This window comes from Odontesthes bonariensis, chromosome 21 (genome assembly GCF_027942865.1).
Source record: "Odontesthes bonariensis isolate fOdoBon6 chromosome 21, fOdoBon6.hap1, whole genome shotgun sequence".
NCBI classification, from domain to species: domain Eukaryota; kingdom Metazoa; phylum Chordata; class Actinopteri; order Atheriniformes; family Atherinopsidae; genus Odontesthes; species Odontesthes bonariensis.
Window position 1 is genome coordinate 33,920,214 of NC_134526.1, and position 10,671 is coordinate 33,930,884.

General features: G+C 44.5%; 1 protein-coding gene across 2 annotated transcripts in view; it reads left to right on the forward strand.

The window, feature by feature from the left end:
* The window catches only part of nbr1b (NBR1 autophagy cargo receptor b), a 288,590-nt gene that overhangs the window by 260,157 nt on the left and 17,762 nt on the right, over nucleotides 1-10,671 (forward strand). The gene's annotated exons all lie outside the window — the stretch shown is intronic.

The window sequence follows — 10,671 nt, forward strand, 5'->3', positions numbered from 1 at the left end:
CACTTCGTCAAAGGTATGTGCGAAATCTAACTGTTTAGTAGTAGTGCAGTAAAGTATTATGTTGTTAAATGCCATCCATCCATCCATCCATCCATTATCTTCCGCTGGTCCGGGGATCGGGTCGCGGGGGCAGCAGCTTGAGCAAAGAGAACCAGACGTCCCTGTCCCCGGCCACTTCCTCCAGCTCTTCTGGGGGGACCCCGAGGCGTTCCCAGGCCAGCCGAGAGACATAGTCTCTCCAACGTGTCCTGGGTCTTCCCCGGGGCCTCCTCCCAGTGGGACGGGCCCGGAACACCTCACCGGGGAGGCGTCCAGGAGGCATTCTCACCAGATGCCCGAGCCACCTCATCTGACTCCTCTCGATGCGGAGGAGCAGCGGTTCTACTCCGAGCCCCTCCCGGATGACCGAGCTTCTCACCCTATCTCTAAGGGAGAGCCCAGACACCCTGCGGAGGAAACTCATTTCGGCCGCTTGTATTCGTGATTTCGTTCTTTCGGTCACTACCCACAGCTCGTGACCATAGGTGAGGGTAGGAACATAGATTGACCGGTAAATCGAGAGCTTCGCCTTCTGGCTCAGCTCCTTCTTCACCACGACAGGCCGGTGCAGAGCCCGCATCACTGCTGACGCCGCACCGATCCGCCAGTCAATCTTCTGCTCCATTCGTCCCTCACTCGTGAACAAGACCCCGAGATACTTGAACTCCTCCACTTGGGGAAGGATCTCATTCCCGACCCGGAGAGAGCATTCCACCCTTTTCCGGCCGAAGACCATGGTCTCGGATTTGGAGGTGCTGATTCTCATCCCAGCCGCTTCACACTCGGCTGCGAACTGCTCCAGTGAGACCTGAAGGTCACGGCCCGACGACGCCAACAGAACCACATCGTCCACAACAAGCAGAGACCTGATTCTGAGGTTGCCAAACCGGACCCCCTCAACGCCCTGGCTGCGCCTAGAAATTCTGTCCATAAAAATTATAAACAGAATCATTGACAAAGGGCAGCCCTGACGGAGTCCAACCCTCACAGGAAACATGTCCGACTTACTGCCGGCAATGCGGACCAAACTCTGACACTGGTCATACAGAGACCGAACAGCCCATATCAAGGGGTCCGGCACTCCATACTCCCGGAGCACCCCCCACAAGAGTCCCCGAGGGACACGGTCGAACGCCTTCTCCAAGTCCACAAAACACATGTAGACCGGTTGGGCGAACTCCCATGCTCCCTCCAGGATCCTGCCGAGGGTATAGAGCTGGTCCACTGTTCCACGGCCAGGACAAAAAACCACACTGCACCTCCTGAATCCGAGATTCGACTATCCGGCGGATCCTCTTCTCCAGTACCCCCGAAAAGACCTTACTAGGGAGGCTGAGGAGTGTGATCCCCCTATAGTTGGAACACACCCTCCGGTCCCCCTTTTTAAAGAGGGGGACCACCACCCCAATCTGCCAGTCCAGAGGCACTGCCCCCGATGTCCACGCGATGCTGCAGAGGCGTGTCAACCAAGACAGCCCCCCAACATCCAGAGCCTTGAGGAACTCAGGACGGACCTCATCCACCCCCGGGGCCTTGCCACCGAGGAGTTTTTTGACTACCTCGTCAACCTCAGCCCCAGAAATGGGAGGCCCCATGTCCGAGCTCCCCAACTCTGCTTCCTCATCGGAAGGCGTGTCGGTAGGATTGAGGAGGCCCTCGAAGTATTCCCCCCACCGACTCACGACGTCCCTAGTTGAAGTCAGCAGAGCCCCGCCCTCACCATACACGGTGTTGACGGTGCACCGCTTCCCCCCCCTGAGCCGCCGGATGGTGGACCAGAATCTCCTCGAGGCCGTCCGGAAGTCGTTCTCCATGGCCTCCCCGAACTCCTCCCAAGCCCGAGTTTTTGCCTCAGCAACCGCCGAGGCTGCGTTCCGCTTGGCCTGTCAGTACCCATCAGCTGCTTCCAGAGTCCCACTGGCCAAAAAGGTCCGATAGGACTCCTTCAGCTTGACGGCTTCCCTCACCACTGGGGTCCACCAGCGGGTTCGGGGATTGCCGCCACGACAGGCACCGACCACCTTACGGCCACTTTCCCTATGTGCCGGCTCCAAACCACTACAATATTCACTCATCTCCATAATCTCCATGTTGTTGCTATGCTGTAGTCAAGCTTCCTGCCCACCAACTTAAATTCGCGCGCTCCCGTGATGATGTAACTGAAACCCTCCGATTGAATAGTTAAATTCGAATGAAGTCAGTAAACTGGACATTTACATGAAGTAATGCAACTGTTAACCAATGTTTCCGGCTGTTTCTTTTTGTATTCCATGGTTAACACAGGAAAATAACATTGGTTGGTTCGTTATTCATATGCCATAACTTTACAGATATCCATTTGAATTTTGAGACTCATAATCACTACCCATGTTATGTTGTTATTTGATGTCTTTATATCAGAAGCCTATGTTATATCTTTAACCATATTTAAACAAGTGGTGGTGTTTTCAGAATCCTGTAGACAAATGTCTTAAAAGACGGAGGAATGGAGAAATAGAGTTTCTTTGTTTTATCAAACTAACGCTTTATAATTAGATCGTCTTACAAAACATGCCCAGGCAGACGTCACAACAGTTTCAGGCATACCATTGGCTGAAAGTGTAGCGTAAGCCTACGTCATGCCCCGCCTCCGCGATTCAAACCACGGAAGCCACGATCCAAAGTCAGAACGAGAACGAGAAACAGAAGAATGAGGAAAGAAGATGGAAAGACGAAGACAGATCGAAAGATGAAGGATAGAAAGATGAGGAGGAAGAAGAAGATCCGAGCAAAGAAAGAAACAGAATGAAGTAGTGGAAAGATATATGGTTTTGTATTTTTGTTTGTCCATTGTCATCACGTCCATGTCTTCTTACGTCGCACGTTCTTAGTTTTTCTTACCAAGAAAGCCAGGTTAAGCTTCTCAACTTTTTGTTAATATTTTGTGAATTTAAGTTCACCTCATCAGAGTTGGTCAGCAACCAAATCAACTCAGACACTTGGACATTTTTGTTTTTCTTTGCGGTGAAACCCTCAACACCAGTCAGTTCCGTCTCCTTGGCAACTAGAAGTTCCGGTGTAGGATAGCGACCTGTCCAGGCAACTTGAAAGGCCACGAATGTCACCCACAACTAAAGGCTGAGTTATACCTCTTTTAACTGCCCTTGCGCTTGCGTCTTGCGCTTGCGTTAATGGCTCGAGACGTTTATGCTTCATTTTGGTTTGCCGGCGCTTGAGTGTGCTGCGTGGTGATTCACCGCCAGGACAGTAGGTGGAGCAGCAGGTTTTTTCAATGACAAGCCTACTACGATGAAAGGAAATTCACCATAGACATAATATATATTATATTATATATATATATATATATATATATATTATGTCTATGAAATTCACCGCCAGGACCTCTTCGGCAAGTCTCTCTTCGAGTGGATTCAGGCTTCTTCTTTTTCGCTTTCAATTCAATTCAATTCAATTCATTTTTATTTATATAGCGCCAAATACAACAAATGTCATCTCAAGGCACTTAGATAGTAAGTCCAATTCAAGCCAATTGGAATTCAATTAATTAATAATAATCATAATTCATAAAATAATCCAATTCGTTCATATAGAGCCAATTAGAAAACAATTTCCTAGCTAAGAAAACCAACAGATTGCACTGAAAACTTTTGTTTTTCGGTCCAATCTCCCGGCCTGAGCGGCGTGCCTGAGGCGACTGTGGAGAGAAACGACTCCCTTTTAACAGGAAGAAACCTCTGGCAGAACCAGACTCAGGAAGGGTGGCCATCCGCCTCCACCAGCTGGGGTTTGAGAAGACAGAAAAGGGGGGGGGGGAGGGGGAGGGGGGCAGGGGGCCACCGCGACGGCGGCACTGTAACACCATTCAAAGGATATCTGTTGGAACAGGGAAACACGAGTTAATGACCACAATAATATCACATATACATAAAGAGAGTAAAGTGAGGAAAGGTGTGTCAGATGAGGCCCCCCAGCAGTCTAGGCCTATAGCAGCTTAACTATGGGATGTTTCAGGATCACCTGAGCCATCCCTAACTATAAGCTTTATCAAAAAGGAAAGTTTTAAGCCTGGTCTTAAAAGTGGAAAGGGTGTCTGCTTCCCGGACATTTACTGGCAGCTTATTCCACAAGAGAGGGGCCTGATAACTGAAGGCTCTGCCTCCCATTCTACTTTTAGAAACTCTGGGAACCTCAAGTAAACCTGCTGTTTGGGAACGAAGTGCTCTGTTAGGAAAATATCTTACAATGAGATCTTTAAGATATGATGGAGCTCGGTCATTAAGAGCTTTATATGTAAGGAGAAGAATCTTAAATTCTATTCTGAATTTAACAGGGAGCCAATGAAGAGAAGCTAAAACTGGAGAAATATGATCTCTCCTGTTAGTTCTCGTCAAAACTCTGGCTGCAGCATTTTGGATCAACTGAAGGCTTTTCAGAGAATATGTGGGACAGCCCAATAATAAAGAATTACAGTAGTCCAATCTTGAAGTAACAAATGCATGAATTAGTTTTTCTGCGTCACTCTGAGACAAGATGTTCCTGATTTTAACAATATTACGAAGGTGAAAGAAGGCAGTCCTAGAAACCTGTTTTATATGCGAGTCAAATGATAAGTTCTGGTCAAAAATAACTCCAAGGTTCCTCACTGTAGAACTAGAAGCCAAGGAAATACCATCTAGAGTAACTATATAGCTAGACAATTTCTCCCTGAAACGCTCAGGTCCAAAGATAACGACTTCAGTTTTGTCTGAATTTAGCAGCAGACAGTTCTGAGTCATCCAGGTCTTTATGTCTTTAAGACATGCTTGTAGTCTGACCAACCTATTGGTCAGACTAATTGCTTTCTACCTTGGCGTTTGAAAACATAGACATAATATGTCTATAACATGTCTATGTTTGAAAACAGCGGTCTTTTATTAGGGGATGAAACCGGAAGATGAACACGCTGCCGGATGTGATGTAGATAGTGGCTTGCGCTCGTGTCTTGCGTCTTGCATGAAGTTTAGAAAATTGAGGTGACACACGCAACCGCGCAAGGGCTTGCGTTGCGTCTTGCATCACCGACCATAAATCAGGCTTAAGGAAGGCCCTGAGACGAGGAACCGATAGAAACCCACTTTGGACCCTGCTGGCTATCACCTGGTGTGTTCAGAGCTGACTAACTGGGCTAAAGTGTCAACCCAAGTAAGGTCTGCCTTCTTTCTACTGAGAAAACAAGCAGTAGTAATCATCGCTGCTGTGTATATTCCACCCAACGCCTTTCAGACGGTACGCGATGGGTGTCGAGAGAATACACTGTTAAAATGTTAAGTGACTCCACTGCACTTTAACTGCGAATATTAAACAAATCTTGACTATTTGAGTAAATCCGGTATCTCTCCATTCCCCATCGTTCTTTTTCAATTCACTAAGTGTTTCCTATGTAATCACCCATATTCAACGCATTTCTCCCGTTTGTTCTAAGGTTCATGTCTTTGGTCATATCGTTTTAATAAATAGTTCATATATCTATATGATTAACAGGTTGTGTTGTATGTTTTCCTTACGTAATGATCAAATCAAACGAGAAATCAGGAAGTAGCGCTATGAGACTGAAACATTAATTTAAACATACCAGAATCTTTGAAGGTGATGCCCATAGGTTAAATATGGTTTATTTCGATCGTGAGAACTTCTTGTAAATCCTTATATTTTATCAAGATACGCTACAGTGGTGTAGGCTGGGGAGAGCAGGAGGTATGGTTCTGTTCTGCATCAAGTTGGCCTTATTAAAGTCACCTGCAATTATGTGGACACCGTAGGGGTGGACCCGCTGCTGTTCGTTTATGAGAGAGAGCGCCGTGTTTACATTGGCGTCGAGTGGAATATACACAGCAGCGATGATTACTACTGCTTGTTCTCTCAGTAGAAAAAAAGGCCAGCATCTTACATACATGTACTCCAGGTCTGGGGAACAGTGTTGGTCTATAATTGTCCTGTTGTTACACCAGTTCTCATGCACCAGTTCTAAGTCCTGCTAGCTGCAAGCTAGCATCGGGTATCGCGGGGTGAAGCCAGGTTTCAGTGATAATCAGAACATAGCAGTCACGAATATAGCGATTTCCAGCGAGTTGTAGTTCCAAGTCGTCCATTTTATGCACAAGGGATCTGGCGTTGGAGAGATACAGGGTCGTTAGAGGTGGCTTGTGTGGTTGTTTTCTTAGCCTTAGCATAACATCGGACCTTCAGCCCCGCTTCTGCTTCCTCTCCCTTCTGCGTCTCCATCGCTTCCTAGACCTGACAACAATCCACGGAGAACCCGGTGGTCTCGCTGTGTCGTCTGGGATGTTATGTGTGAAATGAAAGTCACTCGAAACAGATATCTGGTGCTGGTTCCCGATGTCAAAAAGTTTCTGGTGGGTGTAACGGATGTTCGCAGAACCGATGGTGCAAAAACAAGCAAAAAAGACAACAAAAAGAGCACTGAAAAGGAGAGCTGTGAGCCGCTGCAACCATGCGGGCTTCCATGTTGCTGATAGATAAGAGAGTGCACAACAACAACAAAAAAGCCAAACTTGCGTCTGTCCTGTCATTTTATTGTCCAACAGCAACAGTTACCTCTAATCACTTAAAAGTTAAGGCAATAGACTAACATTGTATTTTACAAAAATTGCTCATGTTTCAGGGGAAATTCAAATAATCTTGACCAATAATCACACAAGCTGTACATATTTGGGTGCCTAATTGTGACAACAGCACAGGATGCAAAATATATCAAGAACAGCTGAGCACTCAATGTCTTAAAGTTCACACAGTTTGGAGGCACATTTAAGCCAAGCACCAGTGACCAGAGATCACGTATATTTAGATAGCTTATTAAATGCATGTCAAAAAAAGTCTTGCAGACTTAAGATAAAAATGCATGATGAACTTGATGACTTCAAGTTACCAACTTTGATCAATGATTACATATAACAATAAATACAAAACAATGGGTCAGACTAAGAGCAGCTGGCATGGCAGCCCACAAAAATGTTCCATTACTTATCATTTTGTGATGGAATTACTTGAAAGTGGATGACAAGAGGTTGAAAAAGAGTAAGTTTTTTAATTGAAAAAGTCATATATCCAAGTGGCTAACAATTCTAGCATTAGCTGATCCTATCAAACGGCGACCGTTACATTGCTGGTAGAGTCCTGATACTTCACAAGTCATACAACAAATTCAGCTAAGTGTTGGTGTACTTTTGCATTCATCTGACCACAGAACACTTTTCCACTTTCTCTCAGTCCATTTTAAATGAGCTTTGGTCCAGAAAAGACGGCATCATGTTCAAAATGATTTCTGCAAGTGTTCCTGAGCCCATGCAGTTATTTTAATAAAAACATCATGTCAGTTTTTAATGCAGAGTTGCCTGAGGGCCTGAATATCATGGACATCCTGTATTGATTTTCAGTTAAATTCAATTCAATTCATTTTTATTTATATAGCGCCAAATACAACAAATGTCATCTCAAGGCACTTAAATAATAAAGTCCAATTCAAGCCAATTGGAATTCAATTAATTGTAATCATAATTATTTATAAAATAATCCAATTCATTCATATAGAGCCAATTCAAAAACACTTTCCTAGCTAAGGAAAGCAACAGATTGCACTGAAACCTGTCTTCGGTCCAATCTCCCGTCCTGAGCGTGCCTGAGGCGACTGTGGAGAGAAGCGACTCCCTTTGAACAGGAAGAAACCTCTGGCAGAACCAGAACCAGGAAGGGTGGCCATCAGAACCAGAACCAGGAAGGGTGGCCATCTGCCTCCACCAGCTGGGGTTTGAGAGGACAGAAAAGAGGGGACAACAAACACTGTAACATCATTCAAAGGATACCTGTTGGAACAGGGAAACACAAGTTAAAGCTGCAGTCTGCAAGATTTATTGTTGTCATATGTAAAGTCCTACTTTTTGGCATTTTAAGAGTTTACATGATCTATAAGAACGCTTGAAGTTGAAAACGGTGACCTCCGTAGTCGCAAAATGCAAGAAATGCTTATTTTTTAACCGAAAAATAAAAAGTTATTCAACTTCCTGTCCCGCCCCTTCAAAACACATGAGAACTCGTGCACGTCTACGTGCACGCCAGATGCGCCTACACGACTCCTCATTCATCAACTCACCTGTCATTTGCAATCATGGAAGACACAGTAAGTAGACTAGCCCGTAATGAAGTTCAATAGTCCAGATAAATAAGCGTGGGGACGAGCCTACCTTGTATCGCGCGTGCACAATCGGTGATTGACAGGCAGCAGAGCCCAGCTCGTAAACCTGATTGGTTACCTTTTACCGGTCCGGTCCGCAATTTTGTAAACAAACCTGCTGGCTTTGGAGGGACCTAGCGGGACATATAGGGGACCTAGAGAACTCTTTTTTTTTGTATTGGGGTATTTAATGTACTACTTTCAGAATCCCCGGACAGTTCCAGGCATTATGCTTGAAAAAGAGTTGCAGACTGCAGCTTTAATGACCACAATAATGTCACATGTACATAATATCATTTGAGAAATTAAATGGGGGGGAAAAGAGTAAAGTGAGGAAAGCAGTCTGGGCCTATAGCAGCTTAACTATGGGATGTTTCAGGATCACCTGAGCCATCCCTAACTATAAGCTTTATCAGAAAGGAAAGTTTTAAGCCTGGTCTTAAAGGTAGAGAGAATCTTCCTCACACACCAGAGTAAGTCATGGAGTTCCTCAGGGTTCTGTGCTTGGACCGATTCTTTTCACTTTATACATGCTTCCATTAGGTAACATTATTAGACAGCATGGCATAAATTTCCATTGCTATGCTGATGATACCCAGTTGTACTTATCTATAAAACCAGGTGAACCCAATAGGTTGGTCTGACTACAAGCATGTCTTAAAGATATAAAGACCTGGATGACTCAGAACTGTCTGCTTCTAAATTCAGACAAAACTGAAGTTGTTATCTTTGGACCTGAGCGCTTCAGGGAGAAATTATCTAGCTATATAGTTACTCTTGATGGTATTTCCTTGGCTTCTAGTTCTACAGTGAGGAACCTTGGAGTTATTTTTGACCAGAATTTATCATTTGACTCGCATATAAAACAGGTTTCTAGGACTGCCTTCTTTCATCTTCGTAATATTGTTAAAATCAGGAACATCTTGTCTCAGAGTGATGCAGAAAAACTAGTCCATGCATTTGTTACTTCAGGATTGGACTGCTGTAATTCTTTATTTATGGGCTGTCCCACATATTCTCTGAAAAGCCTTCAGTTGATCCAAAATGCTGCAGCTAGAGTTCTGATGAGAACTAACAGGAGAGATCATATTTATCCAGTTATAGCTTCTCTTCATTGGCTCCCTGTTAAATTCAGAATAGAATTTAAGATTCTTCTCCTCACATATAAAGCTCTTAATGACCGAGCTCCATCATATCTTAAAGATCTCATTGTAAGATATTTTCCTAACAGAGCACTTCGTTCCCAAGCTGCAGGTTTACTTGAGGTTCCCAGAGTTTCTAAAAGTAGAATGGGAGGCAGAGCCTTCAGTTATAAGGCCCCTCTCTTGTGGAACCAGCTGCCAGTTTGGCTTCAGGAAGCAGACACCCTTTCCACTTTTAAGACCAGGCTTAAAACTTTCCTTTTTGATAAAGCTTATAGTTAGGGATGGCTCAGGTGATCCTGAAACATCCCATAGTTAAGCTGCTATAGGCCTAGACTGCTGGGGGGCCTCATCTGTCACACCTTTCCTCACTTTACTCTCTTTATGTATATGTGACATTTTTGTGGTCATTAACTCGTGTTTCCCTGTTCCAACAGATATCCTTTGAATGGTATTACAGTGCCGCCACCGCCCCCCCCCCCCCCCCCCCCCTTTCTGTCTTCTCAAACCCCAGCTGGTGGAGGCGGATGGCCACCCTTCCTGAGTCTGGTTCTGCCAGAGGTTTCTTCCTGTTCAAAGGGAGTCGTTTCTCTCCACAGTTGCCTCAGGCACGCTCAGGACGGGAGATTGGACCGAAAAACAAAAGTTTTCAGTGCAATCTGTTGGTTTCCTTAGCTAGGAAATAGTTTTTATTTATATAGCGCCAAATACAACAAATGTCATCTCAAGGCACTTAGATAATAAAGTCCAATTCAAGCCAATTGGAGTTCAATTAATTGTAATCATAATTATCCATAAAATAATCCAATTCGTTCATATAGAGCCAATTCAAAAACAATTTCCTAGCTAAGGAAACCAACAGATTGCACTGAAACTTGTTTCTTTTTCGGTCCAATCTCCCGTCCTGAGCGTGCCTGAGGCGACTGAGGAGAGAAACTATTGTGTCTATTGTGCATCCAGTTTTTCTATGTCACTCTTTAAGGAAATCAAAGCTGTGTCATTAACCTAGCATGTACTTGCTTGATCTGTCAAGGCAAACCAGTGAAAACATGAAAATCCACAGACTTTTATAAAACAAAAAGCACTGCTGGGCAGGTTATCCTAAAGAGTTCAGTCTTCAAATAAAAACCAATGACGAAACAAACATGCAGGTCTTCCAAAAAGCAGGCATATGATACAAACCTGTCTGTGAGATTCCATTAATTAAAGAGTCCTTAATACTTGAGCCTTTTTATTTAAACTAAAATATGTGGTTCATAATGA